Source organism: Lactuca virosa, chromosome 6 (genome assembly GCF_052849685.1).
Source record: "Lactuca virosa cultivar CGN04683 chromosome 6, Lactuca_virosa_CGN04683_v6, whole genome shotgun sequence".
Classification (NCBI taxonomy): domain Eukaryota; kingdom Viridiplantae; phylum Streptophyta; class Magnoliopsida; order Asterales; family Asteraceae; genus Lactuca; species Lactuca virosa.
In genome coordinates this window covers 277,841,505-277,869,411 of record NC_136431.1, presented here as the reverse complement: position 1 = coordinate 277,869,411, position 27,907 = coordinate 277,841,505, and the positions used below count along the sequence as shown (strand labels likewise).

At 35.9% G+C, this 27,907-nt stretch overlaps 2 pseudogenes; both read left to right on the top strand.

Annotated features, from left to right (window-relative positions):
• Positions 1–478: 478 nt before the first annotated feature.
• Positions 479–17,156, top strand: LOC145122581 (uncharacterized; annotated as a pseudogene).
• Positions 17,157–18,760: 1,604 nt separating this feature from the next.
• LOC145122580 (uncharacterized) lies at positions 18,761–27,907 on the top strand (annotated as a pseudogene).

The following is a 27,907-nucleotide window of genomic DNA, read 5'->3' as shown; positions in this document are numbered from 1 at the left end:
AAGATGAGAGAATGTTTGTACGGTTAGCTAGGGTTAAAAATCTTTTTATTCTAGGTTAATTACATTCTTTAGCTGCTCTTTTTTTCTTTTTGTTCGAAACCAAAAGAAAAAAAATGTATGTCGAGAACAGAATGCTGAGAATGCCGGAGACAGAGATGAGTTGGAGGCGCAAAATGCTGACGACAGGGATGAGCCGTTGCGAGCCTAGCATTATAGGTGTCTGGTGTAAGAATGATATGAAAATGACATTACATGCTAGTAAGTTGTACTGTTTTTGCAAATTAAAGACGTGTTTACCTTATATTTGAATGATTATGCTGAGCTTTCTATTAGGCTAGTAGTAGTGTTTAACTTTTTATGTCTTGATATAAAAGTGACAGGAAATTTAAAGTATAGGGGTGAAAGTGTAAATAGTTCATTCTAAATTGTTATTTTCAGGCACAGTGTCATCAACACGGCGCAAAAGCTCGATGAAATGATGCTCAGAACAACAATGGCCCCTATGTTTCACCCTGCCACCAAGATGTACTGTTTACCCCTCAAGGCTTTTGTCTCAGACTCGCTTCACAAACCCCAGCGATTAATAAATCGAAAAAGCTACCCTCGAGCTGATATAACAATCTTATCCATCAACACACCTCGTTCTCTTTCTTCTACAGCAGTTCCCCAAATTTCTAACGACACGACTTCTGATTTGGACAACAGTTACTTGTCTTGCTCAATGACCAATAGCAAGCGCCCTCTCAAAATTACGGTTCTTCTCAGTGGTGGCGTTGATAGAAGTGTCGCACTTCGCCTCCTCCACGCATCCGGCCACTCCTGCACCGCTTTCTACTTTAAAGTCTGGTTCAAAGTGCGTATGCTTTTCTTTTGATTGACATTACAATGCATATACGACTCAAATCATTCAGGTTTATGCCCATAATGTCTGGTTTTGAATATAAACTTAATTTTGTTGGTTATCTAAAAATTCAAATTGTAAGTTTTTGCAAATTTCTCACCTCTTGTCGGATGATACATCTGCTCCAGTTCAAGAGTTTAACATCGATTTTTGTGCTGGATGATATGATTGAATTGAATAAAAATCTCCTCTCTTATTGGTTTCTTATTTAACTTTTACCTTTCTCTTTGTCTTTGAGCATTTTGAAGTTTAAAACCCATAATTCCTTAGCTAGTTCTGGTACTAAATTCGTTCATAGGACGATTTACAGAACTTTTGGTCTGAATGTCCATGTGAAGAGGATTTGAAGTACGCAAAAGCTGTTTGCAATCAGGTTACTTTCTTCACCTTCATATTATCCATCTCATTTTATCTTCAGATTTCCGTTAGTGCTTAACTGGATTTGAAGGCTCAAAAGCACTTCCCTGCTTTGTTTTTACAAATTAACTTCTCGATTCTATCACTCAAATCCCTGATTATGTGATCTTTTTCTTTGTTTCTTCCAAGTTTGATTAGTATTGAAGGAAATATATCAACATTTTTTTTTCACGTTGATGTAGCACTTCAAGTTGTACATCTGACAGATGAATATTAGGATAAAGTGGTTAGTCACACCCCTCTTGATGCATTCTCTCACATTCATCATCATCAATGGAACTTATTGCTTACAAGTTACAATATTGCAGGTATCTTACCTCATTGATGAGTATAAATGTGGGCGTACACCTAACCATGATGTTCTTTGCATTAAAATAATCAAATTTGGTGCGTAATCATATTGCTTGCTGTAACAAACCATTATTTCAAACCTATGTAATAGTGTAGTTCAATTTGTACTTCTTTTTAAATTAATAAAGAGAAATTTTGGCATACTGTGTATATTTACATAATTGACCCTGAAAAATAAATTATTAAATAATCTCAATTTGGATGAAACAAGTGATAGAGATTGTAACAAGGTTTCCAAAAATATAAAGAACACTAAAATCCGAGTTATAACGAAGAAGTTATTACCAATCGAAAATCCGCGACAAAACCGACAAAACACTGTTCAGTGTAAAAACTGAATTTTTAATAAATGGCTTTTTAGCCTTAACAATCTAAATGAAAGTTGTAGTTTATGTTAAACCGAGAACTTTCATAAAATGAACGCCAAAATCTGACTTCGTATGAGGAAGTTATGATTTTTCTAAATTTCAGTATAGCAGTGTACAGCTAAAAACTCGAAATAAAGATCGGGTGGTTTTTAGCCGACACAACCTAAACGAGAATTGAAGGTCTCGTCATTAGTAGTACAACGGTAAAAAGACAGACAAAAACGGATGTCGGATGAAGAAGTTATGAATTTTTAACGGATTTTCCTGTCCCGGTCTGTTAAAAATAATAATATTAAAAATAATGTCAAAATTAGCCGATGAAGTCTAAATGAAAGTCGTAGAGTATAATTTTACCTATGCGTGCCTATAAAGAACGTCAAAAACGGAGTTTGTATGCAAAAGTTATGAATTTTACAAGTTTTTGGCACAAAAATAAAGAAAAATCGGGAATTTTCGCATGAACAGTAATGCCACGTCACCCTCGCATGCGAGCTTCCACGTGGCTGCTGCTGATTGGACCGAAGCTATACGTGGCACCTCCTGGTTGGACCGCAGCCGAGGTGCACTTAGAAGCGGACAGCTTCGCATAAGACACCCCTCGCACGCTCCCCTTCGCACGTGCCCTCTTCCCATTGGACCGAACTCTGGTCCAATCCGAGCCAGCCAGCAGCGAGCCTCCGGTCCGAAGAAGCTTCCCTCCCTTCGCCACCTGTCCGACACGCGGCAGCCTCGCATGGCCTCGGATCCGAGGCTTCGGCCTATATAAGGCATGCGAGGGTTCCGACCTTTTTTACACTTTTCACCCTAAATTTCACCCTCTTTCATATTTTCCAGTTCCATAAGCTCATATACAACCCCTAAAGCCCCGGTATCAAGTCTCAAACCCTAAGCAAGCCTCGAAGCCCCGAGATTCCCGAGAAGTAACCTCTCTCCTGTCAAAACTCTGTCCGATTCTCCATCTATCAAGTGAGTTCATACCCCCGTATTTTCATAATTTCTATTTTTTTAAGGGGGAGGGGGGGAGGGGAATACAAGTATAACACAAGAACTTTGTGTTATAAATAAATGATTTCAAATCACTATAAAAGTATTTTAAAGCATCAAAAATACTCCAGATATTGAACTCTTTTATAAACTTATATTTTTCCCAAATATTCATATTTTTATATATATATTAATATAAATAAGATTTAAAAGGCTTAGGACTAATAACTCATTCTAGGTCCTTTTCCTTGTTTGGATGTGGACTTATAGTACCGGTTATTTGTCCGAAGGTCGTTTAAATTTTACTTATATATAAAATTGTATATGTATATAAATATAAAAGTTATTTCGTCAGTTTAATTACCCTTTGTAACATGTTGAGCAAAGGATTACATGCAAAAATAGTTATTTACCAATTCATAAAGCACATATAAATTATAATAGGTATAATTTATGATACATAGAACAATTATTCATGATTCAAGTATACTAGAATACACTGTTTTACATGAAACAAGGGTTTTGATTCAAAACAAAACAAGAGTTTACACTTGTCAAATACATGTTCGGAATACTAATTCAAGAACATACTGTCAATCATTTATTTCAGAATGATTGGGTTTTCATATCTAATATACATGTAACGTTTATATGCTTTTTATGAGACATTCAATTCAGGTTGTTTAATTCATTTTAGACAACCAAGGTAAAGTCCTGACATTATAACCAGAATCTCCAGTCCGGGGATCGAAACAAGTTGTGTGTAGATCTATATCGGGATTGACAACCCCGCACTCAGGCTGCTAGCTACAGTCAGGCATACACGCCAATGAGTGGCAATTGTTATCAACAGTTTAAACGCTCACAAGGCGTTTGTTTCAGGCGTTCATGTCTTAGTATGGTTATAATAACTCATTAAAACGATATTAACAACACGTTAGTGTATAAACAACTAAACGTAAGTACATCTTCAAAGTACCGGTTTACAAAATACAAAGTACAATGGTATACTACAGTTTTCAATAACAGCTGGTGAAGCCAGGCACACTCTTAGTTACAAGTTTTACAAATATAGAACATTGGTTTACAAAATAGAATGGTTTTATGGGAATAAAACTACTTTTCATATACAACAGAAAATATGGGATTTTCTGGAACAGTTTTCATAATCAAGATACAAAGACACCCTGTCAAACATAAAGACTTATGTACTCACTCAACTTATTGTTGATACTCTATTTTCAAATTACTTGTATTCTCAGGGAAATAATAACAGGTACTCCCCGAGCTTTTTGAGAAGATGGAGCTATTATGAGTCATATCTTCTTCTTTTGTATAACTATTTTGGTTTCAATATACAATGATTGAACACATGTAAATACTTATACTTTTAAATACAATGGTTGTTTGTACTTTGATTACTATGATGCATGTGTTGTGATACTACAAATGAAGTCCTCCACCCCCGGACGTTTCCGCCGTTTGGTTTGGGGGTGTGACAGATTGGTATCAGAGCATTGTTTATAGTGAACTCAGTATATCAATCCATAAAAGATATACAAACTATAAATACATTGGGGCTAAGAGCTCTGACTACAAGTGTACTTTTTAAGAATTCTAAGTATTTTTACAAGAAGTATACTAACACTCATACCTACAAGTACATAGTCATAAGAACTTAAAAGTATTTGGATGTTGAACATTACAGTCAAACTTGAGCAGTTATGTAATCATATCTAGAATTAATATAGCTTGATCAACTATATTGATTTCAGATATGACCAACATGTGTTTGGGAGTGATAGTAGTGTTGTGACATGTCTAAAACTTACCAACTACAGAAGAAACTCTAGAACAGAACATAAAATACTATAAGAATATTTTAAACATCTATATGCTTTAGATTTTCAGGCATTTCTAATAACCTTATTCTCGAACAGACACAATGGCAGGACATCATCTACCAGGGGACCCTTATTTTCCAAATCATGGCAATGAAGGATGGGTAGCGGAGGATCCGGAGGAGGATACAGAAGAAGACTCAGATGAAGAACCATTTGAGGACAACGAATCAAGTAGTACGGATACAACGCCACAAGTCTGCAACCCGGGGTTACGTCCTCGGAGGCAAGAGGAAGCAGTACCCATACCCGAGTGGGGCCAATACATAAACTATTGGAGTCGACAAGACGGCCAACGCCCTCCTTACAGAATGGCACGGGGTTTCTATAACGTCTCAGAAGGAGGAACAGCCGACAGAGCTCTTCCAGTTATAGTGAACTGAATAGCTCGACAATTCGATTAATCAAGGATGTCAATCAATCGAATCCTAGAAGTGAATGCGGCTGCGCAGGCTAACACTGCAGATATCCTTCGTCTTGAAGAAATAGAAGATAATACCCAGCACCATACTGAATCCCTTCAAAGGCAACCTAATGCTGCTGAATCAGAGATCAGAGAACTGAGGGAGCATCAAGCTGCCCAAGAAAGGCGCTGGAAATCACAAGACGAAGTGGAACCCAGTAACCGTCGTAGCAACCGCCGCAAGTAGTACACTACTTTCTAGTTTAATATACTGAATGTATAGACTACTTTCAGGATATGTACAAAATCAAGTATCAATAAAATAATAAGCACTTTTCTTCTACAAGAATTATTACAATTTTCACAAACATTCCATTCCAAATATTTTGGGATTATGGATATGTTCCAGTGTTATTTTTCATACTTTTCAATACGACCGCAAAATTTTTTATTTTCGGTAGGTCGGTTTGATGTCGATACTTTCGCAATATTGTGGTCCTGCTTTAAGGTCAAGTATACAGATTACATATATACCAACACAATCGACATGTATTTTCATACTCTTTGAAAAATAACCACTCCATTTTAAATTATCTTGTTGCAAGTTGTACTTGCAGTGGACATCTATTTCCAATTCTTTACAAGCTTCTTGTGAATTAAGTGTTTAAGTTCAGAGATATCAAATTCATATTCATTCTTGATGTCTCACTATCTTTTTATTGACTTTTATAGAAAAAGATGCCTCCTCGTAGGAATCCAAGACTTAACAATGAAACTGAAGCACCGACGCCACCTCCACCACCACCTCATCAATTCGATGTTGCGATGTTCCAAGCGGCAGTCACGGCAGCTGTAGCGGCTGCCTTATCTCATATCAATACTCCTGGTGCTAGTGGGTCGGGAGCTGGTGCACATCCATCTAACCATGTCGAGGGTCATGAGCACTCGAGAGAGTGCACTTTTAAAGACTTCTCGAATGCCAAACCCAGGACCTTTAATGGAACTGGAGGAGTGATGGTTTTAAGGCAATGGATAGAGAAGACAGAAGCAATCTTTGAAATTTGCTCCTGTTCAGAGGGTAGCAAGGTTAAATTTGCTGCCTGTACTTTTTCAGATAGGGCCCTAACATGATGGAATGGCTATGTTAAGTCACTGACTTTGATAGTGGCTAATACTATAAGCTGGGAGAACCTAAAAACCATGTTGATACGGGAATACTGCCCGCGAGGGGAAATTCAGAAACTGGAACAAGAACTCTGGGGTCTTACCATGGCCGGTGCAGACATAACAACTTACACAAATCGGTTCTGTGACTTGGCGATTCTATGTCTGGAAATGGTTGCTCTAGAGAGCAAAAAGATTGAAAGGTATATTTGGGGACTGTCGCCCCAGATACAGGTAACTGTCATTGCATCTAGGCCTGTCACCTTTGACAGTGCCAAGGAACTGGCACAGTCACTTATTGACCACGAAAATCGTCAAAAATCTGTGGTTACTGCCCCAGAACAACCTAGAGAGAACAACAACAACAACAAAAAGAAGGGTTGGAACAAAAGGAAGGGCAAATCTCCTCTGGAACCTTCAAAGAAGCAACAAATAGTGGCAGTCCATGATACTACTGTACCTGCTACCATACCTACTATTGTGCCTGCTGTTGCCCCTAACAACCCAGCACCAACTAAACCCTATGCTGGTAACCTCCCTGAATGCAACAAGTGCAATTTTCACCACACTGGAAATTGCCCAGAGATGCAGTGCCGTAACTGTAACAGGAAAGGGCATACTGCTTGATTCTGTAGAACACCACCTCAACCCCTTAACCAAGTACCTGCCGCTGGAGTAGGTCGAGCATGCTACCTATGCGGTGATGTGAGGCATTTCAAGAGAGATTGTCCAAAAGCTGGAAATGCCGGTGGGGTTGGGAGAATTCTAGCACTGGGTCACGAAGAAGCAGTGGCAGACCCTGCAGTGGTCACAGGTACGTTACTTCTCAACAATACTTATGCATGCATTCTTTTTGATTGTGGTGCTGAGAGGAGCTTCGTGAGCCATAACTTTAAACATCTACTAAATCAAAACTCCCAACCACTAAAGGAAACTTTCACAGTAGAAATGGCTAACGGGAAATCCGAATCCACCAATGATATATACATAGGATGTACCCTTACCTTAAATGACTTGTCTTTCTCAATAGACCTTATGCCGGTCTCTATCAAAAGTTTTGACGTCATAATAGGCATGAATTGGTTGTGCCCCAACCATGCCGACATCCTATGCTATGAAAGAGCTATTCGTTTGAACTTGCCAACTAACGAAACTCTTGTTATTTACGGCGACAAACCTGGAACGAACCTTCAGATCATTTCTTGCATCAAGGCACAGAAATACCTTCGTAAGGAGTACTGTGCATTCTTAGCTCACGTGGTAGACAAAAAGCAAGAAGTGAAAGACATCGCGAGCATTCCTGAGGTCTGCAACTTTTCCGATGTATTTCCTGATGATCTGCCAGGGGTGCCTCCCAAACGATAAGTCGAATTTCGAATCGACTTAATCCTTGGAGCTACCCCCGTAGCCAAATCCCCCTACCGTCTTGCACCTTCTGAAATACAGGAATTATCCAGCCAGCTTAACGAACTCCTAAGCAAAGGTTTCATAAGACCAAGCTTCTCACCCTGGGGAGCACCGGTTTTGTTCGTAAAGAAGAAGGATGGATCATTCCGCATGTGTATAGACTACCGCGAGCTGAATAAACTTACAATCAAGAATCAATACCCTCTGCCTCGCATTGACGATCTGTTCGACCAACTTCAAGGGGCGAACTACTTCTCGAAGATAGACTTAAGATCCGGGTATCACCAGTTACGAATTTTGGAGGAAGACGTTCCCACAACCGCGTTCAGAACTCGTTATGGTCATTACGAGTTTATAGTGATGCCATTCGGATTGACGAATGCACCTGCAGTGTTCATGGACCTGATGAACAGAGTGTGTCGTCCATTCTTGGACAAATTCGTTATAGTCTTCATTGACGATATCCTTATCTACTCAAAAAGCAAAGAGGAACATGGCCAACATCTTCGTCAAATATTACAAACTCTTAGATCGGAGAAGCTCTATGCGGAGTTTTCAAAGTGTGAATTTTAGATCAGGAAGGTAGATTTCCTACGTCACGTGGTCAGTTCAGAAGGAATACACGTCGACCCTTCCAAAATAAAGGCAATTGAAAACTGGTCAGCACCCAAAACACCTACAGAAATCCGTCAATTCTTAGGTCTTGTTGGCCATTATCGCAGATTCATTCAAAATTTCTCTCGAATAGCTAAACCTCTTACTACTCTGACCCAAAAGGGTGTAACCTTTAGTTGGGGAGAAAAGCAAGAAACAACGTTCCAAACGCTTAAGCGATCCATGTGTAGTGCACCGATCCTGTCTCTCCCTGAAGGGACAGAGGATTTCGTAGTGTACTGTGATGCTTCTAATCAAGGGCTTGGATGTGTTCTTATGTAAAGAGGAAATGTTATATCCTATGCATCAAGACAGCTAAAGACACATGAAGTCAACTATACAACACATGACCTTGAACTAGGAGCAGTGGTGTTTGCTCTGATGATCTGGAGACATTACTTATATGGCACGAAATGCACAATATTCACGGACCATAAAAGTCTCCAACACATCTCCGATCAGAAAGAGCTAAATATGAGACAACGACGATGGGTGGAGCTACTGAACGATTACGAGTGTGAAATTCTTTATCACCATGGTAAAGCAAACGTAGTAGCTAACGCCCTTAGTAGAAAAGAATACTCGGGACGGCGGGTAAAGTCGTTGATCATGACAATCCATTCGCATCTGTCCACGCAGATCAAGGAAGCTCAACTTGAAGCCTTGAAACCCGAAAACATGGCAGGTGAAACCCTGAGAGGAATGGATAAGAACTTCGAAGTCAGGGATGATGGAGTCTATTATTTCATGAACCGGATCTAGACACCAAAGTTCGGTGGTTTCAGAGATGTGGTTATGAATGAAGCACACAAAAACCGATACTCCATCCACCCAGGTTCAGACAAGATGTATCTGGACCTTAAGAACTATATTGGTGGCCTAACATGAAGGCCGAAATCGCTACCTTTGTGGGCAAGTGCCTTACTTGCGCCAAAGTTAAGGTAGAGTACCAGAAACCTTCAGGTTTATTACAACAACCTGAAATCCCTGAATGGAAGTGGGAACGGATTACAATGGATTTCATAACCAAGTTACCCAAGACATCAAGTGGTTATGATACTATTTGGGTAATCGTCGATAGATTAACCAAATCCGCACACTTCTTACCAATCAAGGAGACTGACAAGATGGAGAAGCTAACAAGAACATACCTCAAGGAGATTGTTAGACTGCATGGTGTGCCGATATCTATTATTTCGGACAGAGATAGTAGATTCACCTCTCGTTTTTGGCAGTCTTTACAAAACTCTCTGGGAACTAGGCTAGACATGAGTACAGCCTACCATCTGCAAACCGATGGACAAAGTGAGAGGACGATTCAAACGTTAGAAGATATGTTACGAGCTTGCGTGATAGACTTTGGAAAGGCATGGGATATTCATTTACCCCTTGTTGAGTTCTCTTATAACAACAGTTATCACACTAGCATAAAAGTTGTTCCATTCGAAGCCCTCTATGGCCGCAAGTGCAGATCCCCTCTGTGCTGGGCTGAAGTGGGTGACACGCAGCCTGCTAGAGGTCAAACTCCTGACAGTACCCTCATTGGTCCATAAATTATTCGGGAAACTACCGAGAAGATCGTACAAATTCGGGAGCGACTTAAAGCTTCCAGAGATAGACAGAAAAGCTACGCTGACAAAAGGAGAAAACCCTTGGAATTCCAGGTCGGTGACCGTGTTTTGTTAAAGGTCTCACCCTGGAAGGGCATGATACGCTTTAAAAAGCGTGACAAACTGAATCCAAGGTACATAGGACCATTCGAGATTCTTGCCCGAATTGGCCCTGTAGCTTACAAACTTCGATTACCCCAAGAACTAAGTAACATTCATCCTACCTTCCACGTTTCAAACTTGAAAAAGTGTCTATCCGACGAGACTCTTGTGATACCACTCGAGGAAATCGAGTTAAACGAGAGCCTTAATTTTATGGAAGAACCCGTAGAGATACTAGACAGGGAAGTTAAGAAAACCAAACAAAGCTGCATCCCGATAGTGAAGGTTCGCTGGAATGCAAAGAGGGGACATGAATTCACTTGGGAGCGGGAGGATCAAATGCAACAGAAATACCCACATCTTTTTCCCTAGTCTATCTATAAAGTAAATTTCGGGACGAAATTCTCTCTAACGGGGGGGATAATGTAACAAACCATTATTTCAAACCTATGTAATAGTGTAGGTCAATTTGTACTTCTTTTTAAATTAATAAAGAGAAATTTTGGCATACTGTGTATATTTACATAATTGACCCTCAAAAATAAATTATTAAATAATCTCAATTGGGATGAAACAAGTGATAGAGATTGTAACAAGGTTTCCAAAAATATAAAGAACACTAAAATCCGAGTTATAACGAAGAAGTTATGACCAATCGAAAATCCGCGACAAAAGCGGCAAAACACTGTTCGGTGTAAAAACTGAATTTTTAATAAAAGCCTTTTTAGCCTTAACAATCTAAATGAAAGTTGTAGTTTATGTTAAACCGAGAACTTTCATAAAAAGAACGCCAAAATCTGACTTCGTATGAGGAAGTTATGATTTTTCTAAATTTAAGTATAGCAGTGTACAACTAAAAACTCGAAATAAAGATCGGGTGGTTTTTAGCCGACACAACCTAGACGAGAATCGAAGTTCTCGTCATTAGTAGTACAACGGTAAAAAGACAGACAAAAACGGATGTCGGATGAAGAAGTTATGAATTTTTAACGGATTTTCCTGTCCCGGTCTGTTAAAAATAATAATATTAAAAATAATGTCAAAATTAGCCGATGAAGTCTAAACGAAAGTCGTAGAGTATAATTTTACCTAAGCGTACATATAAAGAACGTCAAAAACGGAGTTCGTATGCAAAAATTATGAATTTTACAAGTTTTTGGCACAAAAATAAAGAAAAATAGGAAAAATCGGGAATTTTCGCATGAACAGTAATGCCACGTCACCCTCGCATGCGAGCTTCCACGTGGCGGCTGCTGATTGCACCGAAGCCATACGTGGCACCTCCTGGTTGGACCGCAGCCGAGGTCTACTTAGAAGCGGACAGCTTCGCATAAGACACCCCTCGCACGCCCCTCGCACGCTCCCCTTCGCACGTGCCCTCTTCCCATTGGACCGAACTCTGGTCCAATCCGAGCCAGCCAGCAGCGAGCCTCCGGTCCGAAGAAGCTTCCCTCCCTTCACCACCTGTCCGACACGCGGCAGCCTCGCATGGCCTCGGATCCGAGGCTTCGGCCTATATAAGGCATGCGAGGGTTCCGACCTTTTTTACACTTTTCACCCTAAATTTCACCCTCTTTCATATTTTCCACTACCATAAGCTCATATACAACCCCTAAAGCCCCGGTATCAAGTCTCAAACCCTAAGCAAGCCTCGAAGCCCCGAGATTCCCGAGAAGTAACCTCTCTCCTGTCAAAACTCTGTCCGATTCTCCATCTATCAAGTGAGTTCATACCCCCGTATTTTCATAATTTCTATTGTTTTAAGGGGGGGGGGGGGGGAATACAAGTATAACACAAGAACTTTGTGTTATAAATAAATGATTTCAAATCACTATAAAACTATTTTAAAGCATCAAAAATACTCCAAATATTGAACTCTTTTATAAACTTATATTTTTCCCAAATATTCATATTTGTATTTATATATTAATATAAATAAGATTTAAAAGGCTTAGGACTAATAACTCATTCTAGGTCCTTTTCCTTGTTTGGATGTGGACTTATAGTACCGGTTATTTGTCCGAATGTCGTTTAAATTTTACTTATATATAAAATTGTATATGTATATAAATATAAAAGTTATTTCGTCAGTTTAATTACCCTTTGTAACATATTGAGCAAAGGATTACATGCAAAAATAGTTATTTACCAATTCATAAAGCACATATAAATTATAATAGGTATAATTTATGATACATAGAACAATTATTCATGATTCAAGTATACTAGAATACACTGTTTTACATGAAACAAGGGTTTTGATTCAAAACAAAACAAGAGTTTACACTTGTCAAATACATGTTCGGAATATTAATTCAAGAACATACTGTCAATCATTTATTTCAGAATGATTGGGTTTTCATATCTAATATACATGTAACGTTTATATGCTTTTTATGAGACATTCAATTCAGGTTGTTTAATTCATTTTAGACAACCAAGGTAAAGTCCTGACATTATAACCAGAATCTCCAGTCCGGGGATCGAAACAAGTTGTGTGTAGATCTATATCGGGATTGACAACCCCGCACTTAGGCTGCTAGCTACAGTCAGACATACACGCCAATAAGTGGCAATTGTTATCAACAGTTTAAACGCTCACAAGGCGTTTGTTTCAGGCGTTCATGTCTTAGTATGGTTATAATAACTCATTAAAAAGATATTAACAACACGTTAGTGTATAAACAACTAAACGTAAGTACATCTTCAAAGTACCAGTTTACAAAATAGAAAGTACAATGGTATACTACAGTTTTCAATAACAGCTGGTGAAGCCAAGCACACTCTCAGTTACAAGTTTTACAAATATAGAACATTGGTTTACAAAATAGAACGGTTTTATGGGAATAAAACTACTTTTCATATACAACAGGAAATATGGGATTTTCTGGAACAGTTTTCATAATCAAGATACAAAGACACCCTGTCAAACATAAAGACTTATGTACTCACTCAACTTATTGTTGATACTCTATTTTCAAATTACTTGTATTCTCAGGGAAATAATAACAGGTACTCCCCGAGCTTTTTGAGAAGATGGAGCTATTATGAGTCATATCTTCTTCTTTTGGATAACTATTTTGGTTTCAATATACAATGATTGAACACATGTAAATACTTATACTTTTAAATACAATGGTTGTTTGTACTTTGATTACTATGATGCATGTGTTGTGATACTACAAATGAAGTCCTCCACCCCCGGACGTTTCCGCCGTCTGGTTTGGGGGTGTGACACTTGCTTTCATCTTTTATTGCTATCATTTGTCATTAATTTCATTTTTATTTTATATCTGTAGGTGCGTTCATGGATGCCATCAGTAACATGCATTTTGAGTTTGTTGCTTCTGGACATTATGCAAAAGTTATTCACCTCCATATAGATGAAACTAATGATCTTTCATTTCTTCATCTGTCAAAGGATATGGTAAAGATATGCTCTACTTATTTTCATTACCAACATACTGACACCTGTTAGTGAAGGATACATGTTAGAATTTCAGGTGAAGGATCATACCTACTTTCTTTCATATCTCTCACAAGCTCAGCTTAAAAGACTAGTGCTTCCTCTTGGATGTATTTACTATTTAAACCAATCAAATTATCAGGATGAAGTCCGAAGGCTTTCCCGGATAGTGGATTTGCCTAACCAAGAAAGAAGGGATTCATATGGAATATGCTTTCTTGGGAAGGTATGTTTATGTTATGTTTGTTAACAAAAATCCCAACTTTGGAAGACATATTGGTGAAAAAGAAGGTATTATTAGAAGCTGAAACAGGTGATTTTTTAGGAAGCGCCCTCTCAAAATTGCGGTTCTTCTCAGTGGTGGCGTTGATAGCAGTGTCGCACTTCGCCTCCTCCACGCAACCGGACATTCCTGCACCGCTTTCTACCTTAAAATCTGGTTCCAAGTGCGTATGCTTTTCTTTTGATCGACATTACATTGCATATACGAATAAAATCATTCAGGTTTATGCCCACAATGTCTGGTTTCGAATATAAACTTAATTTTGTTGGTTATCTAAAATTCAAATTGTAAGTTTTTGCAAATTTGCTCATCTCTTGTCATATGATACATCTGCTCCAATTCATGAATTTAACATCGATTTTTGTGGTGGATGATATGATTGAAATGAACAAAAATCTCCTCTCTTATTGGTTTCTTATTTTACTTGTACCTTTCTCTTTGTCTTTGAGCATTTTGAAGCTTGAAACCTATAATTCCTTAGCTAGTTCTGGTAAGGAATTCGTTCGTAGGAAGATTTCGAGAAATTTTGGTCAGAATATCCATGGGAAGAGGATTTGAAGTACACAAAAGCTGTTTGCAATCAGGTTGTTTGATTCACCTTTATATTATCCATCTCATTTTATCTTAAGATTTCCGTTAGTTCTTAATTGGATTTGAAGGCTAAAAACACTTCCCTGCTTTGTTTTAACAAATCAACTTCTCGATTCTATCACTCAAATCCCTAATTATGTGATCTTTTTCTTTGTTTCTTCCAAGTTTGATTAGTATTGAAGGAAATATATCAACATTTTTTTTTCAGGTTGCTGTAGCACTGGAAGTTGTACATCTGACAGATGAATATTGGGACAAAGTGGTTAGTCATACCCCTCTTGATGCATTTTCTCACATTCATCATCATCAATGGAACTTATTGCTTACAAGTTACAATGTTGCAGGTATCTTACCTTATTGATGAGTATTAATGTGGGCGTACACCTAACTAGACCTGGCAATTCGTGTATTCGTGTCATGAAAACGTGTCAGCCACGAATTTGACACAATACGATTACATGATGAGAAATAAGCTTTATCTCAATTTTTAAGATGTATTCGTGTCGTGTATTTGTGTCGTGTTGTGTCTCTCATAGATTCGTGTCTTCGTGTCTGAAATTGCCAGGTCTACACCAAACCCTGATGTTCTTTGCAATACAAGAATCAAATTTGGTGCGTAATCATATTGCTTGCTTTCATCTTTTATTGTTCTCATTTGTCATTAATTTCATTTTTATTTTATATCTGTAGGTGCGTTCATGGATGCCATCAGTAACATGGATTTTGAGTTTGTTACTTCTGGACCAGTGTTGTAAAACTCGCCGAGTTGACCGAGTACTCCTCTGAGTACTTGCTACTCGGCCCCTTACCGAGGCGAGTTGCAAAATCCCGAGTACTCCCCGATCGACCCTTTACCGAACTGAGCAGTGTTGTAAAAGCCGGTCAACTCGGCGATTAATATGTATAATATACTTAATGATCTATTATTTAACACACATACATGTGATTATTACTACATATATATCTTAAATTTTCAGTAGTTATTCATGAAGTGAGATCATTATGTGTTTTTCAATTTTTGTGTATTCACATGTATAAAATTTTGTTATATATTTAAATCAACTTATGATTTTAACTTAAATTTTGACATATATAATGTCCCTAAAAATATTTCTACATGAATTACCGAATCTGAGTACTCCCCGAGTACTCCCGAGTACTCGCTACTCGGTAGTCGGCCGAGCAGGTGCCAAGTAACGAGTTCTACAACCTTGTACTGGACATTATGCAAAAGTTATTCAACCCCTTACAGATGAAACCAATGAGCTTTCATTTCTTCAGCTATCAAAGGATATGGTAAAGATATGCTCTACTTATTTTCATTACCAACTTACTAACACCTGTCATTGAGGGATACATGTTAGAATTTTAGGTGAAGGATCAAACATACTTTCTTTCATATCTCTCACAAGCTCAGCTTAAAAGACTAGTGCTTCCTCTTGGATGTATTCCAAAAGTGAGTAAGTTTGCTTTATGAAAAACAAAACACAATTTATGAATTTACTATTTAAACCTATCAAATTATCAGGATGAAGTCCGAAGGCTTGCCCGGAAATTTGATTTGCCTAACCAAGAAAGAAGGGATTCACAGGGAATATGCTTTCTTGGGAAGGTATGTTTATGTTATGTTTGTTAACAAAAATCCCAACTTTGGAGAATATATATATATATATATATATATATATATATATATATATATATATATATATATATATATATATATATTAAATGGAAATTTATGTAATTATTATACAGATTAGGTATAGTGAATTTGTTGAAAGACATATTGGTGAAAAAGAAGGTATACTATTAGAAGCTGAAACAGATGATTTTTTAGGAGTCCACAGGGGCTTCTTGTTTTACACAATTGGTCAACGACAAGGTTTGGGTCTTCCAGGAGGACCATGGTAAACCTTTTATTATTATTATTATTATTATTATTATTATTATTATTATTATTATATAAAAATCTTTAAAGATTTATTTATTTATAAAAAAATACATGTTATGTTTCCATGCAGGTATGTTGTTGAGAAAGATGTAAAAAATAATGTGGTTTTTGTATCAAGAAATTATTATTCGGTTGATAAAAGAAGACGATCATTTCTTGTTGGATCCTTTAGATGGATCAGCGGATCTCCTCCTCACAACTTAAACCACTTAAGATGCAAGGTAAACATAAACATTACATGACTTAAATTTTTCACTTAATAACAGACTTAATATACATTTACACGTGTTTTTGACAGGTTCGACATGGCCCGCTTTTCTATGATTGCAATTTGCATATAGAAGAAAAAGACGGTATTGGCACTTCCAATTACCTGAAGATGATCAGGGTCTCGCTGCTGGCCAATTTGCAGCTTTTTATCAACATGAGCTTTGTGTGGGGTCAGGGGTAATTTTGGAATCATGGGATGATGCTAAGGGGTTTCCTGTTTCTGTTTCTGACAAGGCTCGTCATATTGCAAAAATGGAAGAAAAATCTAAGCTTGGTAAACCTGTCAAGATCAAACCAAAACATCATGATTGTTTGAGGAATTCGATATGCTAAGGGGTTTCCTGTTTATGTTTATGTTCAAATATATTTATTTAATATTATAGAAAACTTGAGTATCAATTAATTGTTAAAAACTAACAACCTTACTTTGGATAGAGTAAACAATACTTTTTACATAGTTAGATTAAAACAATAATGAAAAAAAATTTAAAAAAATTAAACTACAACTCCAAAGTAGGAGGTTTTTAATTGGAAGGGAAGAAGCTATCAGAAAGCCCTTGTTGTTGTTCCTTTTTTTTTCTACCCAACCAATAATCGACTCCCCTTTTCATCTACCATTGTAAGCCTCTGACCAAAACACCAGTAATGATGAATTGATGATGTTACTGCTTTTACTAAAATGATTATAATGAAATTAACTTGGACATTCTACTTGCTCGAGGCATCTTCTTGATGAAGTCCAAAGCAAGCGCAATCACAATATTAGCCATTTCAATCTCCTTATTTGTAGCATTTTTCTTCTACTAAATTGTTTAAAGTTTACAACCATCTATATGCAGACGTCACAATCAAATGATCTTTGCATAAACTTATTACAGTTGACTTTCCACTTCCACTTGGAACAAAATTCATGTCTTTTGTGAGTGTATATGTGTGGTAAGAATAAAACAGTACAACTTACTAGCATGTAACGTCACTTTCATATCATTCTTACACCAGACACCTGTAATGCAAGGCTCATCCCCGTCATCGGCATTCTCGGCATTCTGCGCCTCCAACTCATCTCCGTCTCCGACATTCTCAACATTCTGTTCTCGACATACATTTTTTTCTTTTGGTATCGAACCAGAAAGAAAACAAGAGCAGCTAAAGAACGAAATTAACCTTGAAGAAAAGATTTTTAACCCAAGCTAACCGTACATACATTCTCTCATCTCTTCTTTCTTAATTAATGTGTGTGTGTGTGTATATATATATATACATACATACATACTAGTGGTGTACCCGCGCAAACCGGCGGCGACAAATAGTTTCCGGGCGGTAATTAACTCATTTCGTTGACTAGTTTCCTTGTGGCAAAACAGTGAATAAAAATTTAATAATGAATCTTGTACATCAAATTGTCACGTATGAAAGAACCATTAACCATAACAAATAAAAAACAGTAAACAAACGATCTATCCTCCTAACTACTATGCCCTGAAACGAAAGGTTCACGTGCATCAAATCAATCACTCGTATAGCTTTTGCAAATCATCTTTAAATTTGGCCTTCAATTGTTCCCTCTTTAACTTGAGTGCGCCTCCAACTCATCTCCGTCTCCGGGATTCTCAGCATTCTGTTCTCGACATACTTTTTTTTTCTTTTGGTTTCGAACACAAAGAAAACAAGAGCAGCTAAAAAATGAAATTATCCTAGAAGAAAAGATTTTTAACCCTAGCTAACCGTACACACCAGTTATTGTGTTTATTTAGTACATATCAAAAAGGACTAAAGTTGGGATTTTTTTTAACAAAAACACCAATTAGTGACGACATTAGTTTTTCGTGATGATCTGTTCCTCAGCAAGTCATGGGACCAACTTTGGAGAGAGATTGTGTTTTTGTTGACAAAAACACCATTAATCGAAAATTATTGTGTTTAACCCAATGCCGACGATGGGAGAAGATCTGTTTGGCATTCTGCACCTCCAACTCATCTCCGTCTCCGACATTCGTAGCATTCTGTTCTCGACATGAATTTTTTTCCCTTGGTTTCGAACAGAAAGAAAACAAGAGCAGCTAAAGAATGAAATTAACCTAGAAGAAACTATTTTTAACCTATCTAACCGTACAGACCAGTTATTATGTATCATTAGTAGTCTCTGCACACCAGGTTCTTGAGCAATGGGCCAAAAGTGGTGGTATTAGTTACAATGATTATGTTGAGCTTTGTGCTAAAAAAGAGGCTGTATCCGAGGTCCACCAATCTCTTTCCAAATTTGGTTTTAATTTATATTTCAATGAGGGTGTTTATGTCTTTGTTCATCACATCCTCCCACCTTTTTCTTATGAATTGTGTTTTGTAGTTTGGAAAAGAGGCAAAGTTAGACATGTTTGAGCTTCCTGCAAAGATAAAGCTGCTGCCAGATCCATGGACACCTGAATTTGGATTAGTGACAACTGCACTCAAGTTAAAGAGGGAGCAATTGAAGGCCAAATTTAAGGATGATTTCTAAAAGCTATACGAGTGATTGATTTGATGCACATGAACCTTTTGTTTCATGGCATAGTAGTTAGGAGGATAGATCGTCTTATTACGGTTTTTTATTTGTTACGGTTAATAGTTATTTCATACGTGACAATTTGATGTACAATATTTTAAGGAGTAATTAATTCTCTAAATGTTAAAAATCTGATTTTTTTCGATAATAAATATATTAAATCGTACATTCTAAAGGAATATGTTTATGATTATCTTGAAAAAAAATATTAAATTCTGACCAAATATTATAAACATGTATTATCAAGATTAATAATTTTTAATGAATACAAATTTCATATGAAAATAATTTTTATATCTTAAAATCCGTAATTATATTCATTCTTAACAAAACAATTATGAACATTCATTCTAAAAGAATATAAGTAATAATGGTTAACAATTACATTTATTCTTTAAGAATAAAACTGAGAATGATTAAAAATCAAATCAAAACATTGAAATCTAAGTAAAAAACTAATACATTATGATAGAATATAGTTACTAATCATTCAGATAGAAAAAATGAAAATCCATTCTGAACGAATATTGTTGCCTTACTTTCCATTCTTCACTAGTCTTCAAACCGAGTTTCCATTCTTCACCAAGCTTCTTTTTCTTTACTTGATATTATTTCTTTCTGAATTTATAACCTTCTTAAACTTTGCTTCATTGTTGTAAAAAAAAACATTACAACTTGCTTAAGCATGAAAATTTCTAGTCTCAAACATAAGAATTTTATTGAAACATTTAATATGGAAACCAAAAATTAATAATGGTTAAGCATGAGTGAAGGCCAAATTTAAGGATGATTAGCAAAAGCTATACGAGTGATTGATTTGATGCATGTGAACAATTTGCTTTATGGCATAGTAGTTAAGAGGATAAATCGTCTATTTACTACTGGTTTTTATTTATTATGGTTAATGGTTATTTCATTCGTGACAATTTGATGTACAAGATTCATTATTAAATTTTTATTCACTGTTTTGCCACAAGGAAACTATTCAACAAAATGAGTTAATTACCGCCCGAAAACTATTTGTTGCCGCCGCTTTGCATAGGTACACTACTAGTGTGTGTGTAAATATATATATATATATATATATATATATATATATATATATATATATATATATATATATATATATATATATATATATATATATATATTCACACACACACACACACGTTAATTAAGATAGAAAAGATGAGAGAATGTTTGTACGGTTAGCTAGGGTTAAAAATCTTTTTATTCTAGGTTAATTACATTCTTTAGCTGCTCTTTTTTTCTTTCTGTTCGAAACCAAAAGAAAAAAATGTATGTCGAGAACAAAATGCTGAGAATGCCGGAGACAGAGATGAGTTGGAGGTGCAAAATGCCGACGACGGGGATTAGCTGTTGCGAGCCTAGCATTATAGGTGTCTGGTGTAAGAATGATATGAAAATGACATTACATGCTAGTAAGTTGTACTGTTTTTGCAAATTAAAGAGGTGTTTAACTTATATTTCAATAATTATGCTGAGCTTTCTATTGGGCTAGTAGCAGTGTTTAACTTTTTATGTCTTGATATAAAAGTGACAGTAAATTTAAAGTATAAGGGTGAAAGTGTAAATAGTTCTTTCTAAATTATTATTTTCACGCACAGTGTCATCAACACGGCACAAAAGCTCGATGAAATGATGCTCAAAACAACAACGACAGCTCTATTTCACCCCACCACCAAGCTGTACTATTTACCCCTCAAGGCTTTCGTCTCACACTCGCTTCACAAACCCCAGCGGTTAATAAATCGACAAAGCTACCCTCAAGCTGATAGAACAATCTTATCCATCAACACACCTCGTTCTCTATCATCTACATCAGTTCCCCAAATTTCTAACGACACGACTTCTGATTTGGACAGCAGTTACTTATCTTGCTCAATGACCAATAGCAAGCACCCTCTCAAAATTACGGTTCTTCTCGGTGGTGGCGTAGATAGCAGTGTCACACTTCGCCTCCTCCACGCAGTCTGACACTCCTGCACTGCTTTCTACCTTAAAATCTGGTTCAAAGTGCGTATGCTTTTCTTTTGATTGACATTAAAATGCATATACGAATCAAATCATTCAGGTTTATGCCCACAATGTCTGGTTTCGAATATAAACTTAATTTTGTTGGTTATCTAAAAATTCAAATTGTAAGTTTTTGCAAATTTCTCATCTCTTGTCGGATGATACATCTGCTCCAATTCAAGAGTTTAACATCGATTTTTGTGTTGGATGATATGGTTGAAATGAATAAAAATCTCCTCTCTTATTGTTTCTTATTTTACTTTTACCTTTCTCTTTGTCTTTGAGCATTTTGAAGATTGAAACCTATAATTCCTTAGCTAGTTCTGGTAATGAATTCGTTCGTAGAAAGATTTCTAGAACTTTTGGTCTGAATGTCCATGGGAAGAGGATTTGAAGTACGCAAAAGCTGTTTGCGATCAGGTTGCTTTCTTCACCTTCATATTATCCATCTTATTTTATCTTCAGATTTCCGTTAGTGCTTAACTGGATTTGAAGGCTCAAAAACACTTCTCTGCTTTGTTTTAACAAATTAACTTCTCGATTCTATCACTCAAATCCCTGATTATGTGATTTTTTTCTTTATTTCTTCCAAGGTTGATTATTATTGAAGGAAATATATCAACATTTTTTTTCAGGTTGATGTAGCACTGGAAGTTGTACATATGACAAATGAATATTGGGACAAAGTGGTTAGTCACACCCCTCTTGATGCATTTTCTCACATTCATCATCATCAATGGAACTTATTGCATACAAGTTACAATGTTGCAGGTTTCTTACATTATTGATGAGTATAAATGTGGGTGTACACCTAACCATGATGTTCTTTGCAATACAAGAATCAAATTTGGTGCGTAATCATATTGCTTGCTTTCATCTTTTATTGTTCTCATTTGTCATTAATTTCATTTTTATATTATATCTGTAGGTGCGTTCATGGATGCCATCAGTAACATGGATTTTGAGTTTGTTGCTTCTGGATATGGTAAAGATATGCTCTACTTATTTTCATTACCAACTTGCTGATAACTGTCAGTGAGGGATACATGTTAGAATTTTTGGTGAAGGATTAGACCTACTTTGTTTCATATCTCTCACAAGCTCAGCTTAAAAGACTAGTGCTTCATAGTAGATGTACTCCAAAAGTAAGTAAGTTTGCTTTATGAAACACAAAACAGAATTCACGAATTTACTATTTAAACCATTCAAATTATCAGGAAGAAGTCCGAAGGTTGCCCGAAAATTTGATTTGCCTGAGTGGAAATTTATGTAATTATTATACTGATTTGGTTCAGTGAATTTGTTGGAAGACATATTGGTGAAAAAGAAGGTATATTATTAGATGCTGAAACTGGTGATTTTTTAGGAGTCGACAGGGGCTTCTGGTTTTACACAATTGGTCAACACCAAGGTTTGGGTCTTGCAGGAGGACCGTGGTAAACCTTTTATTATTATTATTATTATTATTATTATTATTATTATTATTATTATTATTATTATGTAAAAATATTTAAACATTTATTTATTTATAAAAAAAATACATGTCATGTTTCCATGCAGTTATGTTGTTGAGAAAGATGTAAAAAAATAATATGGTTCTTGTATCAAGAAACTATTATTATGTTGATAAAAGAAGGCGATCATTTCGTGTTGGATCCTTTAGATGGATCAGCGGATATCCTCCTCATAACTTAAACCACTTAAGATGCAAGGTAAACATAAACATTACATGACTTCAATTTTTCACATAATAACAGACTTAATATACATTTACACGTGTTTTTGACAGGTTCGGCAAGGCCTGCTTTTCTATGATTGCAGTTTGCATATAGAAGAAAAAGATGGTTTTGGCACTGTCCAATTACCTGAAGATGATCAGGGTCTCGCAGCCAGCCAATTTGTAGCTTTTTATCAACAAGAGCTTTGTGTGGGGTCAGGGGTAATTTTGGAATCATGGGATGATGCTAAGGGGTTTCCTGTTTCTGTTTCTAACAAGGCTCGTCATATTGCAAAAATGGAAGATAAATCTAAGCTTGGTAAACCCATCATGATCAAACAAAAAACTCAAGATTGTTTGACAGATTCGATATGCTAAGGGGTTTCCTGTTTCTGTTTATGTTCAAATATATTTATTTAATATTACAGAAAACTTGAGTATCAATTAATTGTTAAAAACTAACAATCTTCCTTTGGATTGAGTAAACAATACTTTTTACATAGTTTGATTAAAGCAATAATGAAAAAAAATTTAAAAAAATTAAACTACAAGTCCAAAGCAGGAGGTTTTTTATTGGAAGGGAAGAAGCTATCAGAAAGCCCTTGTTGCTATTTTTTTTTCTGCCCAACCAATAATTGACTCCCATTTTCATCTACCATTGTAAGCCTCTGACCAAAACACCATTAATGATGAATTGATGATGTTACTGCTTTTACTAAAATGATTATAATGAAATTAACTTGGACAGTTTACTAGCTCGAGGCAACTTCTTGATGAATTCCAAAGCAAGCGCAATCACAATATTAGCCACTTCAATCTCCTTATTTGTACCATTGTCTTCTACGCAGTTGTTTGAAGTTTACAACCATCTATATGCAGACGTCACAATCAAATAATCTTTACATAAACTTATTACAGTTGACATGCCACTTCCACTTGGAACAAAATTCATGTCTTTTGTGAGTGTGTATGTGTGGTAAGAATAAAACAGTACAACTTACTAGCATGTAACGTCACTTTCATATCATTCTAACACCAGACCCCTATAATGCAAGGCTCATCCCCGTCATCGGCATTCTCGGCATTCTGTGCCTCCAACACATCTCCGTCTCCGACATTCTCAATATTCTGTTCTCGACATACATTTTTTTCTTTTGGTATCGAACCAGAAAGAAAACAAGAGCAGCTAAATAATGAAATTAACCTAGAAGAAAAGATTTTTAACCCAAGCTAACCGTACAAACATTTTCTCATCTCTTCTTTCTTAATTAACGTGTGTGTATGTATATATATATATATATATATATATATATATATATATATATATATATATATATATATATATATATATATACATACATTCTAGTGCTGTACCCGCGCAAAGCGGCGGCGACAAATAGTTTCCGGGCGGTAATTAACTCATTTCGTCGAATAGTTTCCTTGTGGCAAAACAATGAATAAAAATTTAATAATGAATCTTGTACATCAAATTGTCACGTATGAAAGAACCATTAACCATAACAAATAAAAAACAGTAAACAGACAATCTATCCTCCTAACTACTATGCCATGAAACAAAAGGTTCACGTGCATCAAATCAATCACTCATATAGCTTTTGCAAATTATCATTAAATTTGGCCTTCAATTGTTCCCTCTTTAACTTGAGTGCGCCTCCAACTCATCTCTGCTCCGACATTCTCAGTATTCTGTTCTCGACATACCTTTTTTTTTCTTTTGGTTTCGAACAGAAAGAAAACAAGAGCAGCTAAAAAATGAAATTAACCTAGAAGAAAAGATTTTTAACCCTAGCTAACCGTACACACCAGTTATTGTGTTTATTTAGTACAGATCAAAAAGGACTAAAGTTGGGATTTTTGTTAACAAAAACACCAATTAATGACAGCATTAGTTTCACGTGTTCACGTGCATCAAATCAATCACTCATATAGCTTTTGCAAATTATCATTAAATTTGGCCTTCAATTGTTCCCTCTTTAACTTGAGTGCGCCTCCAACTCATCTCTGCTCCGACATTCTCAGTATTCTGTTCTCGACATACCTTTTTTTCTTCTTTTGGTTTCGAACAGAAAGAAAACAAGAGCAGCTAAAAAATGAAATTAACCTAGAAGAAAATTTTTTTAACCCTAGCTAACCGTACACACCAGTTATTGTGTTTATTTAGTACAGATCAAAAAGGACTAAAGTTGGGATTTTTGTTAACAAAAACACCAATTAATGACAGCATTAGTTTCACGTGATGATCTGTACCCGCGCAAAGCGGCGGCGACAAATAGTTTCCGGGCGGTAATTAACTCATTTCGTCGAATAGTTTCCTTGTGGCAAAACAATGAATAAAAATTTAATAATGAATCTTGTACATCAAATTGTCACGTATGAAAGAACCATTAACCATAACAAATAAAAAACAGTAAACAGACAATCTATCCTCCTAACTACTATGTCATGAAACAAAAGGTTCACATGCATCAAATCAATCACTCATATAGCTTTTGCAAATTATCATTAAATTTGGCCTTCAATTGTTCCCACTTTAACTTGAGTGCGCCTCCAACTCATCTCTGCTCCGACATTCTCAGTATTCTGTTCTCGACATACCTTTTTTTTTCTTTTGGTTTCGAACAGAAAGAAAACAAGAGCAGCTAAAAAATGAAATTAACCTAGAAGAAAAGATTTTTAACCCTAGCTAACCGTACACACCAGTTATTGTGTTTATTTAGTACAGATCAAAAAGGACTAAAGTTGGGATTTTTGTTAACAAAAACACCAATTAATGAGAGCATTAGTTTCACGTGATGATCTGTTCAGCATCAGCAGGTCATGGGACCAACTTTGGAGAGAGATTGTGTTTTTGTTGACAAAAACACCATTAATCGAAAATTATTGTGTTTAACCCAATGCCGACGATGGGAGAAGATCTGTTCGGCATTGGGTTAAACAAGAAATGAAAACAAGAGCAGCTAAAGAATGAAATTAACCTAGAAGAAACTATTTTTAACCTATCTAACCGTACAGACCAGTTATTATGTATCATTAGTAGTCTCTGCACACCAGGTTCTTGAGCAATGGGCCAAATGTGGTGGCATTAGTTACAATGATTATGCTGAGCTTTGTGCTAAAAAAGAGGCTGTCTCCGAGGTCCACCAATCTCACTCCGAAGTTGGTTTTAATTTATATTTCAATGAGGGTGTTTATATCTTTGTTCATCACATCCTCCCACCTTTTTCTTATGAATTGTGTTTTGTAGTTAGGAAAAGAGGCAAAGTTAGACATGTTTGAGCTTCCTGCAAAGATAAAGCTGCTGCCAGATCCATGGACACCTGAATCTGGATTAGTGACAACCGCACTCAAGTTAAAGAGGGAACAATTGAAGGCCAAATTTAAGGATGATATATAAAAGCTATACGAGTGATTGATTTGATGCACGTGAACCTTTTGTTTCATGGAATAGTAGTTAGGAGGATAGATCGTCTTATTACTATTTTTTATTTATTATGGTTAATAGTTCTTTCATACGCGACAATTTGATGTACAAGATTTTAAGGAATAATTAATTCTCTAAACGTTAAAAATATGATTTTTTCGATAATAAATATATTAATTCATACATTCTAAAGGAATATGTTTATGCTTATCTTGAAAAAAAAGTATTAAATTTTAACAAAATATTATAAACATGTATTATCAAGATTAATAATTTTTAATGAATACAAATTTCATATGAACAAAATTTTAATATCTTAAAATCCGTAATTATATTCATTCTTAACAAAACAATTCTGAACATTCATTCTAAAAGAATATAAGTAATAATGGTTAACAATTACACTTATTCTTTAAGAATAAAACTGAGAATGATTAAAAATCAAATCAAAACATTGAAATCTAAGTAAAAAACTAATACATTATGATAGAATATAGTTACTAATCATTCAGATAGAAAAAATGAAAATCCATTCTGAACGAATATTGTTGCCTTACTTTCCATTCTTCACTAGTCTTCAAACCGAGTTTCCATTCTTCACCAAGCTTCTTTTTCTTTACTTGATATTATTTCTTTCTGAATTTATAGCTTCATAAGAATTTATAACCTTCTTAAACTTTGCTTCATTGTTGTAAAAAAAAACATTACAACTTGCTTAAGCATGAAAATTTCTAGTCGGAAACATAAGAATTTTGTTGAAACATTTAATATGGAAACCAAAAATTAATAATGGTTAAGCATGAGTGAAGGCCAAATTTAAGGATGATTAGCAAAAGCTATACGAGTGATTGATTTGATGCATGTGAACCTTTTGTTTCATGGCATAGTAGTTCGGAGGATAGATCTTCTGTTTACTAATATTGTTTATTTGTTATGGTTAATGTTATTTCATTCATGACAATTTGATGTACAAGATTCATTATTAAATTTTTATTCACTGTTTTGCGACAAGGAAACCATTCAACGAAATGAGTTAATTACCGCCCGAAAACTATTTGTCGCCGCCGCTTTGCGCGGGTACACTACTAGTGTGTGTGTGTGTGTATATATACACACACACACGTTAATTAAGATAGAAAAGATGAGAGAATGTTTGTACGGTTAGCTAGGGTTAAAAATCTTTTTATTCTCGGTTAATTACATTCTCTAGCTGCTCTTTTTTTCTTTCTGTTCGAAACCAAAAGAAAAAAAATGTATGTCGAGAACAGAATGCTGAGAATGCCGGAGACAGAGATGAGTTGCAGGCGAATAATGCCGACGATGGGGATGAGCCGTTGCGAGCCTAG